We start from the raw sequence: 12,629 nt of genomic DNA, 5'->3' as shown, positions 1-12,629 counted from the left end.
TAGTGCTGCTAGTCAGATTTTGTCAAATTACAGAATTATGTCAGTGTTTAAAAAGAAAATTTTTATGTAATCCTAAGAATTGTCTATGTCCTGCTGCGATTGGGAACAAACCTTCCCAAGAATGGTTCTTCTCAGAAAAGCACTTTATGTACTGGACATTCTGTCTGTTTAAAAGAAAAATTAGCCTAAAAAAAAAAACCTTCTAGAAACAATCAGGAGAAGCCAATTTTTCTCCACATATACTAGCACATTCTGATTTCCAAGTATTCACAATCGCCACCTTGGCTTTGACGCTTTCCTCCATACAGGGGCTGCACTCACTGTCAAACTTCTCTGACAAGATTTTTGCTCTTACTTGTCATTATACTGATGTCCAATGTCAGAACATTGTGGATTGTGCTGGAAACACTATCTAATTACACGGGCTTTCTCTGCTCCAAGTTACCTCACCCATTTCATCACTATGCTTTTACAACCGGGGAAAAGAAACCCAAGGTATAAGACATCAGTGGGAAATTGGCACTGTTGGATATTGGAGAACCAATGATACTGTATTAAACTTCAAAATGAAAGAAGAATACTGATGGCAAAATTCACTTGCTTCCACTTTCAAAGGTCAACAGGTAACATCCTAAAAGTCAAGTGATTTTTCAAGTGATCTGTACATACTTCATGTGCTTAGAAATAAATATTGTAACCTAATCATTCTGCTGGCCATACATTTTCAGACATTGCTCTCCATCTTCCCCTGTATCTGAGAACTTGCACAAGGTGCAGACTACATAGGTTTATAACTAAAGTAGACTATTAAAGTGAGGTGTCTGCATTTTTAACTTATTAAACATTTGAATACAATTTATATACACTGAGTGGCCAGATTATTATGACCACCCCATCAGTACTTCGTGGGGCCACCTTTTGCCTTCAATACTGTGGCGATTCTTCTTGGCATTGACTCCACGAGATGTTGAAAGGTGATGCAAGGAATCTGACACCATGCCTGATGAATAGCACTGTCCAGTTCTGTGAGATTTGATGGTTGTGGAACCAGCTGCCTGATGGCTCTTTCAACTTTGTCCCACAAATGCTCAATTGGATTGAGATCTGGTGATTGTGGGGGCCACCTAAGCAAGGTAAAGTCTCCCTCATGTTCTTGAAACCACTCCTGCACAATACAAGCACCGTGGCATGGCGCATTGTCTTGTTGGAAGAAGCCATCTCCATTGGGATACGCCATCAACATGATAGGATGAACTTGATCAGCAATGATACTTAGGTATGTTTTGCTATTCAGACATTGTTCCACATGAATTAAAGGGCCCAAATCATGCCAGGAAAACATGCCCCAAATCATAACACTGCCCCCATCAGCTTGAAGGGTTGTACTCATGCATGTGGGGTGCATGTTTTCATGCTGTTTTTGCTAAATTCTCACTCTGCCATCTGCATGATGCAACTGGAAACATGATTCATCGGACCACATGACTTTTTTCCAGTGCTCGACTGTCCAATCTTTGTATTCCTGTGCGAATTGGAGACGTCTTTATCTTGGTAACTGCAGACAGCAAAGGTGTTCCAACAGGCCTTTGGCTTCCATATCCCATACGATGCAGTACATGGCTAATTTGCCTACAAACGTCAGGTGGTCATAATAATCTGGCTACTCAGTGTATATAAAAAGCCAGTGACTGTAACACCGTAACGACCGGAACAACTGGTCGCTATGATGGCCACTGCAGCCAGCAAATGGGCCAATCGGGGGGTGGGGCCAGTGGACCAACTTCCTGTGGCCCCTCCCCCCAGCCGGCTCTGCCTCTGATCGGCCTCTCCCACCCAGATCAGGAAGCAGGGCCAGTGGCCAAGCTCCTGTGGCCCCTCCCTCCAGCTGGCCCCGCCCCTGGTCCCCACCCCACCCCACCCCACCCCAATAACGCACAGGGCCAGCCAGCCAACCTCCTGCAGCCCCTCCCCCCATCCCAAATCGGCACCCCACCCTGATCAGGGGCAGAGCCGGCTGGCCAACCACCCATGGCCTCTCCACATGGCCGGCCCCACTCTCAATAGGCCTCCCACTCCAATCGGGGGGGGGGGGGGGGCTGCCAGCCAATCGCCTGCGGCCCCTCCCCCCAGCCAGCCTGGGCCTGATCAAGCCCTGATTGGGCCCTGATCGGGGCGGGTTGGATGGCCAACCTCCCGCCATCTCCTCCTTCTGGCAGGCCCGGCCCTGATCTGCCCCAATTGGGGCCGGGCCAGCCAGACCCCACCTGTGCATGAATTTGTGCACTGGGCCTCTAGTTTTTCATATGTGTAGATTAAAAGTATTTCAAGAAAATAGAGTTTTAAATACAAAGATATTCCACTTTCTTATTTGAAAATAATACTTATTCTTACAAGTTGTTTTTAATCAATTTGTGGGTTTTTTTGTTAGCAGGAATAAGTTTTGCAAGGAAAATAAAGTGGGAATGGCATTAAAAATTTAAAACACTCTATTTTGGTATCAAATGACATTGTTGAGGTTATCTGATCTCTTCACTTTTGAACTTTCTAAAATCGATGTCTTTCTACACTGACATGAAAAAATCTCATTATACAGGGTGGGGGGCAAATGTAGGTTTACAGTTTCGAGTATGTGAAGCAGAATTTATTCTTGTGTATTTATTTATTAACTATTGTAGTATTTTCCATACTACCAACTGTAAATCCCTTTTGCCTACCCTGTAGAAATTTAATAAAAAATAAAAACACTAAGAATTATTGAAGTGAACAAGTCATACAATTTTACAGTCTTCTAAGCAGGTAAAGCAGGGTGCTTTAAAAATGTTGCATGATTAATAACATCACAAAAGTAATAGATATTTTTCCTTAAAGAAAATTCCTTTGAAATCAAAAGCTTTGTCTTCTCTCAGTTCAGTAAAAATAATTTTTACTTCATTAGTTAAAGATAAAAAAAAATATTGTCCAGCTGGTGTTGCTCAGTGGCTGAGTGTTGACCTATAAACCAAGGAGGTCATGGTTTGATTCCCAGTCACGACACATGCCTGAGTTTCAGGCTCAAACCCCACTGTGGGGCATGCAGGAGGCAGCCGATCAATGATCCTCTCTCATCATTGATGTTTCTATCTCTCTCTTCCTCTCCCTTTCTCTCTGAAATCAATAGAAAAATATTTTTAAAAAGATAAAAATTATTCTTACTACTGTGCCTCTGTCAAAGGTAGCTTACCATGGTCAACTATCAGGTTATGACTTTTGGCGGTCAAGACTCTGAAGTAAATTAACCTTTAAGCGGTCTTGTTTGACATAAACTGACGAACAAAAATAGATCCAGAGACAGAGAAACATCGAACAGACCATCAAACTTCAGAGGGATTATATGCATGCATGTAAGCATAACCAATGGACACAGACACTAGGGGGGTGAGGGCATGTGCTGGGGGCTGGAGGTGGCCTGGGAGAGGTCAATGAGGGAAAGAGGAAACATATGTAATACTACATGTAACACTTTAAACAATAAAGAATTTTAAAAAAAAGAGGTCTTGTTTGACTGGGTTGGTCCACTTAATGGTATTTTCAAATAATATGTATGTATATTAGCTTCTGTTTTAAAATCTAAACATTTCTGTTTGCCTGTGTTTCTTTTTTTTTTTTTTTTAATCCTCACCTGAAGACATGTTCTTTGATTTTCAGAGAGGGGAAGCGAGAGGGAGAGAGCGAGAGTGAGAACTAGAGAGAAACATTGATGTGAGAGCGAAACATTGATCTGTTGCCTCTCACATGTGCTCCTTTCAGTGTATGGGGTGACACTTCAACCAACTGAGCCACTCGAGCCAGGGCTGCCTGGGTTTCTATTTTGAGGAATCTAGTTTGTCTGCAGAGGTCAAGCACTTATCTCTGTCCTCGAAGGTAATTAACTCAATCAAGTTCAATTGACCTACTTGGTTAGAGCAGAATGATGATTAAAGACGAGGGGAGGGTCCTGTGCAAGAACCAACAAACCTCAGGAAGAGAAAAGCTTTATGGACAGCTGTAGCCCGTATGCCCTAACACTAGCATCCTAATCCATGCTATTGGCTACTGAGGAACTAGAGCAGTGGTCGGCAAACTGCGGCTCTCGAGCCACATGCGGCTCTTTGGCCCCTTGAGTGTGGCTCTTCCACAAAATACCACGGCCTGGGCAAGTCTATTTTGAAGAAGGGGCGTTAGAAGAAGTTTAAGTTTAAAAAATTTGGCTCTCCAAAGAAATTTCAATCATTGTACTGTTGAAATTTGGCTCTGTTTACTAATTTTAAGTGTTCAATTCAGTGGCATTAAATTCATTCACAGTATTGTACAACTATTGCCACTATCCATTTCCAGAATTTTCTTATCATCCCAAATAGAAACTCTATATCCATTAATCCAGACGTCCTCAAATTACGGCCTGTGGGCCACATGCGGCCCGCCGAGAACATTTATCCGGCCCGCCGGGTGCCGCTGCCTGTCCTGCTTAGCAGCCGACTCGTCCCGGGCCTGCAGTGCGCATAGGAATTTGTTCATAGTTTTTTTTTTTTAACTATAGTCCGGCCCTCCAACGGTCTGAGGGACAGTGAACTGGCCCCCTGTTTAAAAAGTTTGAGGACCTCTGCACCTCTGGAAACCACTTTTCTACTTTTCATCTATGAATTTGCCTGTTCTAGATACCTCATATAAGTGAAATCATACAATATTTGTCGCTTCATGTCTGGCTTATTTAGCATGATGTCTGCAAGTGTTCTGCATTGTGGAGCATGTATAAAGTGGTATTGGAACCAGCCAAGCCCATTCGTTTGCATATTGTCTATGGCCACAATAACATGACAGAGGCAGAATGGTTAGAGCAGTGTGATGGTTAAAGATGAGTTGAGAAGTTGCCACAGAGATGTTACGGCCTACAAGGCCTAAAATGTTTACTATATAACCCTTCACAGAAAAAGTGTAAACCCCTGATTTAGATTAACAACCATAAACACCTCATTTTTGCATACTATCACTTGCTTACGGCAATTTTGGCTTATTTCACTGTCTGATAAATAGGATTAATGAACTGTTTTTATCACACTGTTATTACCAAACAGGCCCAAATGTCATGATTTAAAAGTTCTTTCCTCAGACCTGGTTATAGAGAACAGGACTCATTTTAACATTTTGCTGATACACATTTTACGTGATGAGGACTGGGAGAGACAGTTGATGAGCAAATCTTGGTGCAGGAAGCTCTAAAGCACACGCACAGTTGCAGAATCTCCAATGTTTACTGTTTCCTTGCCTGTGTCTTCTTTGGTTGTGAATTGGTATGAAAGATTACAATGTTTATGCACCATCCTATCTAATAAAAGAGTAATATGCAAATTGACCGTATCTCTGCTACACCCACCAGCCACACCTACCAGCCAATCAGGAGCGAGCATGCAAATTAACCCAACCAAGATGGCTGTGCCCACAGAGAGAGCAGGAGGCTTGGGTTTCCCTGGCAATGGAGGAAGCCAAGCTTTCCGCCTGCCCTGGCCTGCTTTGGCCTCCACTTAAGGCTACAAAGTTTCAATTATAGAAGATAAATAAATCCCAGATACCAGGGCTTCCACTTGGGTAGCTGGGGGGGTGGCTGGCCTGCAAACCACCACAGGCCCCTCGGCCAGGCCGCCCCATGCCCCAAGGGAACTGCCACCCTGATCCAGGACACCCTTCAGGACAAACCAGCCAGCCCCCACCTGTGCACCAGGCCTCTATCCTATGTAATCCTATCTAATAAAAGAATAATATGCAAATTGACAGTCACTCCAACACACAAGATGGCTGTTCCCATGCGGTCAAAGATGACTGTCCCCATGTGGACACAAGATGGCTGCCACAAGATGGCCAGCAGGGGAGGGCAGTTGGGAGGGACCAGGTTTGCAAGGGAGGGCAGTTGTGGGCGATCAGGCCAGCAGGGAAGGGCAGTTAGGGGTGACTAGGCCAGCAGTGGAGGGAAGTTGGGGGCGACCGGGCCTGCAGGGAAGGGCAGTTGGGGGTGATCCAGGCCTGCAGGGGAGAGCAGTTGGGGGGACCAGGCCTGCAGGGGAGAGCAGTTAGGGGTGACCAGGCCTTCAGGGGAGGGCAGTTAGGGGCAAAAAGGCTGGCAGGGGAGCAGTTAGGCATCAATCAGGCTGGCAGGGGAGTGGTTAGGGGGTGATCAGGCTGGCAGGCAGAAGCGGTTAGGGGCAATCAGGAAGGCAGGCAGGCGAGCAGTTGGGAGCCAGCAGTCCTGGATTGTGAGAGGGATGTCCGACTGCCCATTTAGGCCCAATCCCGGTAGGATCGGGCCTAAATGGTCAGGTGGACATCCCTTGAGGGGTCCCAGATTGGAGAGGGTGCAGGCTGGGCTAAGGGACACACACCCCCGTGCATGAATTTTGTGCACCGGGCCTCTAGTGTAATGATAAAAAGCATATGTTTTTACTTGAAAGTCTAAAACATAATCTTCTACCTGAACTATCTGCAATAGTTCATTATTTTATTGTGTTATATTAAACAAATTTAGGTCTCTTTCAATTAGTGTTTCTAAATTATATGTTGACAAGTACAGATTAACCTTACAAGAACATTTTCTTCTCTGTTCTCAAAACAACCAGGAAGGAAATTTATATTGCAGTTGTAAAATACAGATGAAATGGTAGATAATGCTATTTCCCATGAGGTCAGGCTTTGGGGGTCAGCTGCAGGTTAACAAAATGGACTGTGGGCAAACATTTCAGAGAAGACAGCTCCCAGTTCTTTCATATATGATAAAAATGCAATGATCTGACAGACACTTCATGGAAATCGTCAAAGTAATAACAAATCAATAATAGCAAACATTTATATGGCATTGACTGTGCCAGGTACTATTTCAAGGACTTTGCATATATTAATGCATTTGATGGTTAGGCAAACCTATGAAATAGAAACTATTATTATTATTACCCCCATTTTACAGATTAGGTATTTAAGGTACAGAAATAAATATTTTTATTTTCACTGCTCAGTTTGAGGTGGAGGGAGAATGGAGACAACTGCTGTATTTATTGTTTCACAGTCACTTCCTCCATCCAGAAACCCAAAGGACACAGTTCATATAGGGAGGGGCATGTAAAGGGGGAAGATCCTGACTAAAGTACCTAAAGATGCTATAAATAGTTCAGGTCCACCTGCAGAGCAAATTAAAATTAAATAACAGGTTCTGAGTATCTGTTCCTTATCATGCTAGGCATTATTGGGGGAATAAAGATTATAGGATAAGGTTCCTACTCTAAAGGAGTGTTCAAACTTATACATAAAAAGAGACATGTAACACAAAAGAGTATATCTCAGGTGTTTCATGGATCAGACAGATTGTGTATAAATTAAGAAAAGGGGAGAGGAGGAAAAAATGGCAAGAGAGAGAGGAAGACCATTTAGATGTTTATCCTTTCCAGGGGCCCTTTATTGAAACATGCCTACCTGGTTAGCAGCAGTTGGAAGAGGATGCTTCAGCTAATAGGTACACAGAATACTGTCCAGCCAGGAAGCCAAAGTGGTGTGTGGGGGGTCTGATATGTGATCAGTTTAAACATCAGGGATTCTTCTACCAAAGGCTCTGGGCAACACCAGTCTGTGAGTTAAAAAAAAAAAAGTTTGTGGATTTTTATTGGGCTGCTTGTGAACTTCTTTGTAGTGATATTAATGAGGCAAAACTTGTTCTCTCCAAATTACATGCAGCTAGGAGAGTACTTCTTGTGTCAGAGGTAGGAGTATAGTACATGTGGGCAACCAGATAATGGGCTAACTCGATAGACAATCTATATAAGAGACAAAGCCATCTTGGTGGAGGGAGGTATGCATACAATAAGAATTTTCAAGATCAGGAGACCAAAATGCATTGTGATATGAGTGAGGGTTAATGAAGACAGCATGTGGCCAAAAATGTATTCATCTGTCAACAAAGGTCAAATCGGCTAGAACAAAGAACATAGTCTAAAAAGTGATTAGTCCAGGAAAACAGAAAGGCTTTAAATTCAGGGCCTCTACATTTTAGAAGAAAATCACTTTAGCTTGGATGATAGAATGGGTCCAGAGCCCCATGAGAAATTCCCAAGGACCCTCAAGTTTCAAGGTTGGTATAGTCACCAGTGGACTGGAGGAGGACATAAAGGAGTGCACTGTAAAAGAATGAGAGGTGTGTAAAGCTGCAAGGAAAGAGCAAGAAAATGAGACTGCACCTTTGTTAAGTTGAGCACAGAGAGTTTATGCCCAAGTGGCTGGATACCAGCAATGAGAGGATCTATGCTGTCTTGAGAACCAATAGATCTATGCTAACACAAAAGAAATAAAGAACAGCCTAAAAAAGAAAAAGTTTGTATTTCCATGGGGGTGGTATAATGATAGGAAGTCTTCTCATTGGGGACACTGGCCTCTTTATTAATGTAATGTGCATATAAGTCAATTACTCTAATATGGTCTTTCATTTTGCTCTTATTAGGTTGCTTCTGCAAGTCTGAACCCCATATAAAACTGGGACCCATGTCTAGAAAGTTCCTACATATGCCACCTCACTTTATGCATTATAGCTAAGATATATACTAGATCAGCAGTTTTCAACAGGTGTGCTGCAAGAATTTTTATTTATTATTTTATTATTTTTTTTTACTTTTACCTTTAAAAAAACCCACACATTTTATTATTGATTTCAGAGAGGAAGGGAGAGGAAGAGAGAGACAGGAACATCAGTGATGAGAGAGAATCATCAATTGGCTGCCTACTGCATGCTCCTACTGGGGATCAAGCCTGCAACCTGGACATGTGCCTTTGACTGGAATTGAATCGGGCACCTTTCAGTCCTCAGGCCAAGGCTCTATCCACTGAGTCAAACTGGCTAGGGTGCTGCAATAATTTTTAAAACATGCAATACTTGACTGTTTAGTCAGGGCCACTGGCTTCTTTTCCCTGAGTCAAAAGAGAGAGAGAGAGAGAGAGAAAGAGAGAGAGAGAGAGAAGAGCCAATATAACAATAGCAGTCTATTGTGAATGCTCTGTCTTAACCATAAATATCCTATCTAATAAAAGAGTAATATGCAAATTGACCATCACTCCAACACACAAGATGGCTGCCCCCATGTGGACACAAGATGGCCACCACAAGATGGCCAGCAGGGGAGGGCAGGGGGAGGGACCAGGCCTGCAAGGGAGGGCAGTTGGGGGCAATCAAGCCTGCAGGGAAGGGCAGTTAGGGGTGACCAGACTGGCAGAGGAGGAAAGTTGGGGGGACCAGGCCTGCAGGGGAGGGCAGTTGGGGGGGACCAGGCCTTCAGGGGAGGGCAGTTAGGGGTGACCAGGCCTGCAGGGGAGGGCAGTTAGGGGCAATCAAGCTGGCAGGGGAGCAGTTAGGCATCAATCAGGCTGGCAGGGGAGTGGTTAGGAGGTGATCAGGCTGGCAGGCAGAAGCGATTAGGGGCAATCAGGAAGGCAGGCAGGTGAGCAGTTGGGAGCCAGCAGTCCTGGATTGTGAGAGGGGTGTCTGACTACTGGTTTGGGCCCGATTTCTGTAGGCAGTCGGATATCCCTTGAGGGGTCCCAGATTGGAGAGGGTGCAGGTTGGGCTGAGGGACACCCCCTCCTGTGCATGAATTTTGTGCACCGGGCCTCTAGTATGTCATATAATAGAGTTGCATCTTATTGATCATATTGCACAATAAAGTTGCGTCTGATTGGTTAATTCTTTGTACCAGAAATACTTATATACAAGTATAGGCACCTGATTGTTTAAAAAGTCACTTTGGAGCAAAAAGATTTGGTAATTGCTATTATTATTATTATTATTATTATTATTATTGTAAATCAATCAAAATTATACCTATTTTTGAGGTCAGATCAGCACAAAGTGTATTTTTTTAGTGTGACACAGAATTTTCGTTATTAGTTTATGTGTGCCATGAGATGAAAAGGTTGAAAATTCCGGCCCTCGATTATTTCTCTAGTGCCGGGGCCAGTGTGCTGGGAATTACTGTAACATGATAGAGAGAACACCGGTTTTAGTATCACAGAGTTGTATTTGAAGCCAGTACCACCAAGTACTGGTTGAAATGCTCTGGATACATTTCTGATCTTCATTGAGTAACTATTTCCTCTTCTGTAGAACAAAAATAGTGAAATAGTAATACTTATATAGGTGGTTATTAGTGATAATTTATAAAAAGTGTTAAGGGTAGTGCCTGGTACCTATATAATACTCAATAAGGAAAAGTTTCTTTGGAATATCATCAGTACTACAAAGCTCATACTATCTTGTGGAAATCTGTCATTCTTCACATTTCTTTCTTCATTGAGTACAGGTGATATTTCCAAGACAACTTATAATGAGTACACTTTACTGTTTTCATGGTATTCTTTTTAATTTTAAAAGATATTTTCATTGATTTCAGAGAAGAAGGGAGAGAGAGATAGGAATATCAATGATGAGAATCATTTATTGGTTGCTTCCTGCACACCCCACACTGGGGATCAAGCCCACAACCTGGGCACGTGCCCTGACCAGGAATCAAACCATCACCTCCTAGTTTATAGGTTAAAGCTCAACCACTGAGCCACACCAGTTGGGTAGTTTTTATGGTAATTTTTTTACTTCCCCTGGTATCACTGAAGTTGGCTGGATTTTCTAATTTTATTTATTCATTTATTCATTCATTCATTCATTCATTTATATGTTTTTATTGGTTTTAGAGAGAGAGAGAGGAAAGGAGAGGGAGAGAGAAACACTGATGTGAGAATCATTGATCAGAACCCTCCTGTACGCATCCTGACAGGAGATCGAACCCACAACCTGGGCATGTGCCCTGACCAGGAATCAAACCAACAGCCTTTTGTTGCATGGGACAGCGCTAAACCAGCTGAGCCACATGGGCCAGCGCTTTTCATTTTTATTTTGAGCTTCTTTCTACCAAGCAGGTAGGAGCAAATTTTACTCCCTCTACCTGGATAGAACAATAGACAACCAGTATTGTTCCACTAAGAACTATATCAAATTGTCCTTTAGGTTCATTTTTTATATAAAGTATAATGGCAGTGACAAAAAGTATATAAGAATATCAACAGAAAAATTTCTCTTCCCTGCTCAAAGAGATCTCCTGACTATAAGAAATCTTAACCATCACTCTGGCCAGTGTGGCTCCTTTGGTTGGAGAGTTGTCCCATGCACTGGAAGGTCAAAGGTTCGATTCTTGGTCAGGGCACATACTGGGTTGCAGGTTTGATCTCTGGTTGGGGCACGTGTAGGAGGCAACCAATCAATGTGTCTCTCTTGCATTGATGTCTCTCTCCGCTTTCTCTCTCTCTTTTTAAAATATGTTTTTATTAATTTCAGAGAGGTAGGGAGAGGGAGAAAGATAAAGGAAGACCATGATTAGAGAGAATCATCAATCAGCTGCCTCCTGCATGCTCCACACTAGGGACTGAGCCCGCAACCCGGGCATGTGCCCTGACTGGGCCACACTGGTCAGATGCGCCCTCTCTCTGTCTCCCTCTCCCTTTTCCTCTCTCTCTAAAAAAAGAAAGAAATCTTAACCATCTAACTCTATTAAAATTTGTCAATCCCACTTGTCAAAGTAATATATGTCGACTGTTTCCATTTAACTGTGTCCCTTCTTTGATCAAGTGTTCCACTTTTAATATAGTGACTTGTGATACAATTTAATGATTTTAAAAATCGCTCCTTGGCTTCAAGAAAAGGACTGCCACTTTATGCTGGTCATATTTCCCTGTACTCTTCTTCAGTGATAGAATGATGGTTGCTGCTGAAAGAAAGTTGTTATTTTGAGTGCCTCATGCAGATTGCAATAATTCACTTGTGAAGTGTTTAAACAAGGCAGCTGATAAATCACAAAATTCTTCCCTTTCCCCCAGGGATTAGCTCTTGAAACTCATGAGGAAACAGAAGGGATTACTTTCTGATATCTCTTGGAATTATGTGGCATCATAAGGTGCTGCTCCTCATGGGAGAAAAACAAACAAAGCTCTATCTATTTTGTGGGGAAAAGAGCAGAACCATGATCAGACTTCCATCTAGTTAAGGATACACCTTGATTTATCACCGTATATTCGTACATATTTTAAAATTTTCATTGCACACATATCCAGTTGCCTGACATTGAAGGAGTTTTTCTAGTAGTCCATTTACTACACTTTGCAGGCCCCAATAACTTCACTTTGCTCCAAGCAGTCCCACAGAAGTGAACCAAATTAATTTGACACTGAGCAACCAAGTTATTTCAGCCTTCTGCCAAAGAGCTGCTGAAGAGTTTCCAGTCAGAGCTGAGTCTCTAACGGTGGTTAACGACTCTGCCCTAACTAGATGTGGCCGTGGGTTACTGCTGCTCGGAGAGCGAGAAGGAAACCGTAAGTCATCTGATGTGGCTTTTTTGCTGAGGAGCATGTTAGCATTGACAAATGGCAAACCACTGTGCAAAATCCCAAGTAAGTTGCATGTAACTAGAGAGCCATCACTTCCTCTGACATGTAGTCCTTTTGCACTGTTGAATGCAGAGCATGACAGATGCTGAAAATTAGGAGACTGATTTCTTTACAAATAGAAAATGTCACTGTACAAACCCCATAAACACACACACACA

The sequence above is a fragment of the Plecotus auritus genome (assembly GCF_963455305.1).
Source record: "Plecotus auritus genome assembly, chromosome: 4".
Lineage (NCBI taxonomy): Eukaryota > Metazoa > Chordata > Mammalia > Chiroptera > Vespertilionidae > Plecotus > Plecotus auritus.
This window is presented reverse-complemented; position numbering follows the sequence as displayed.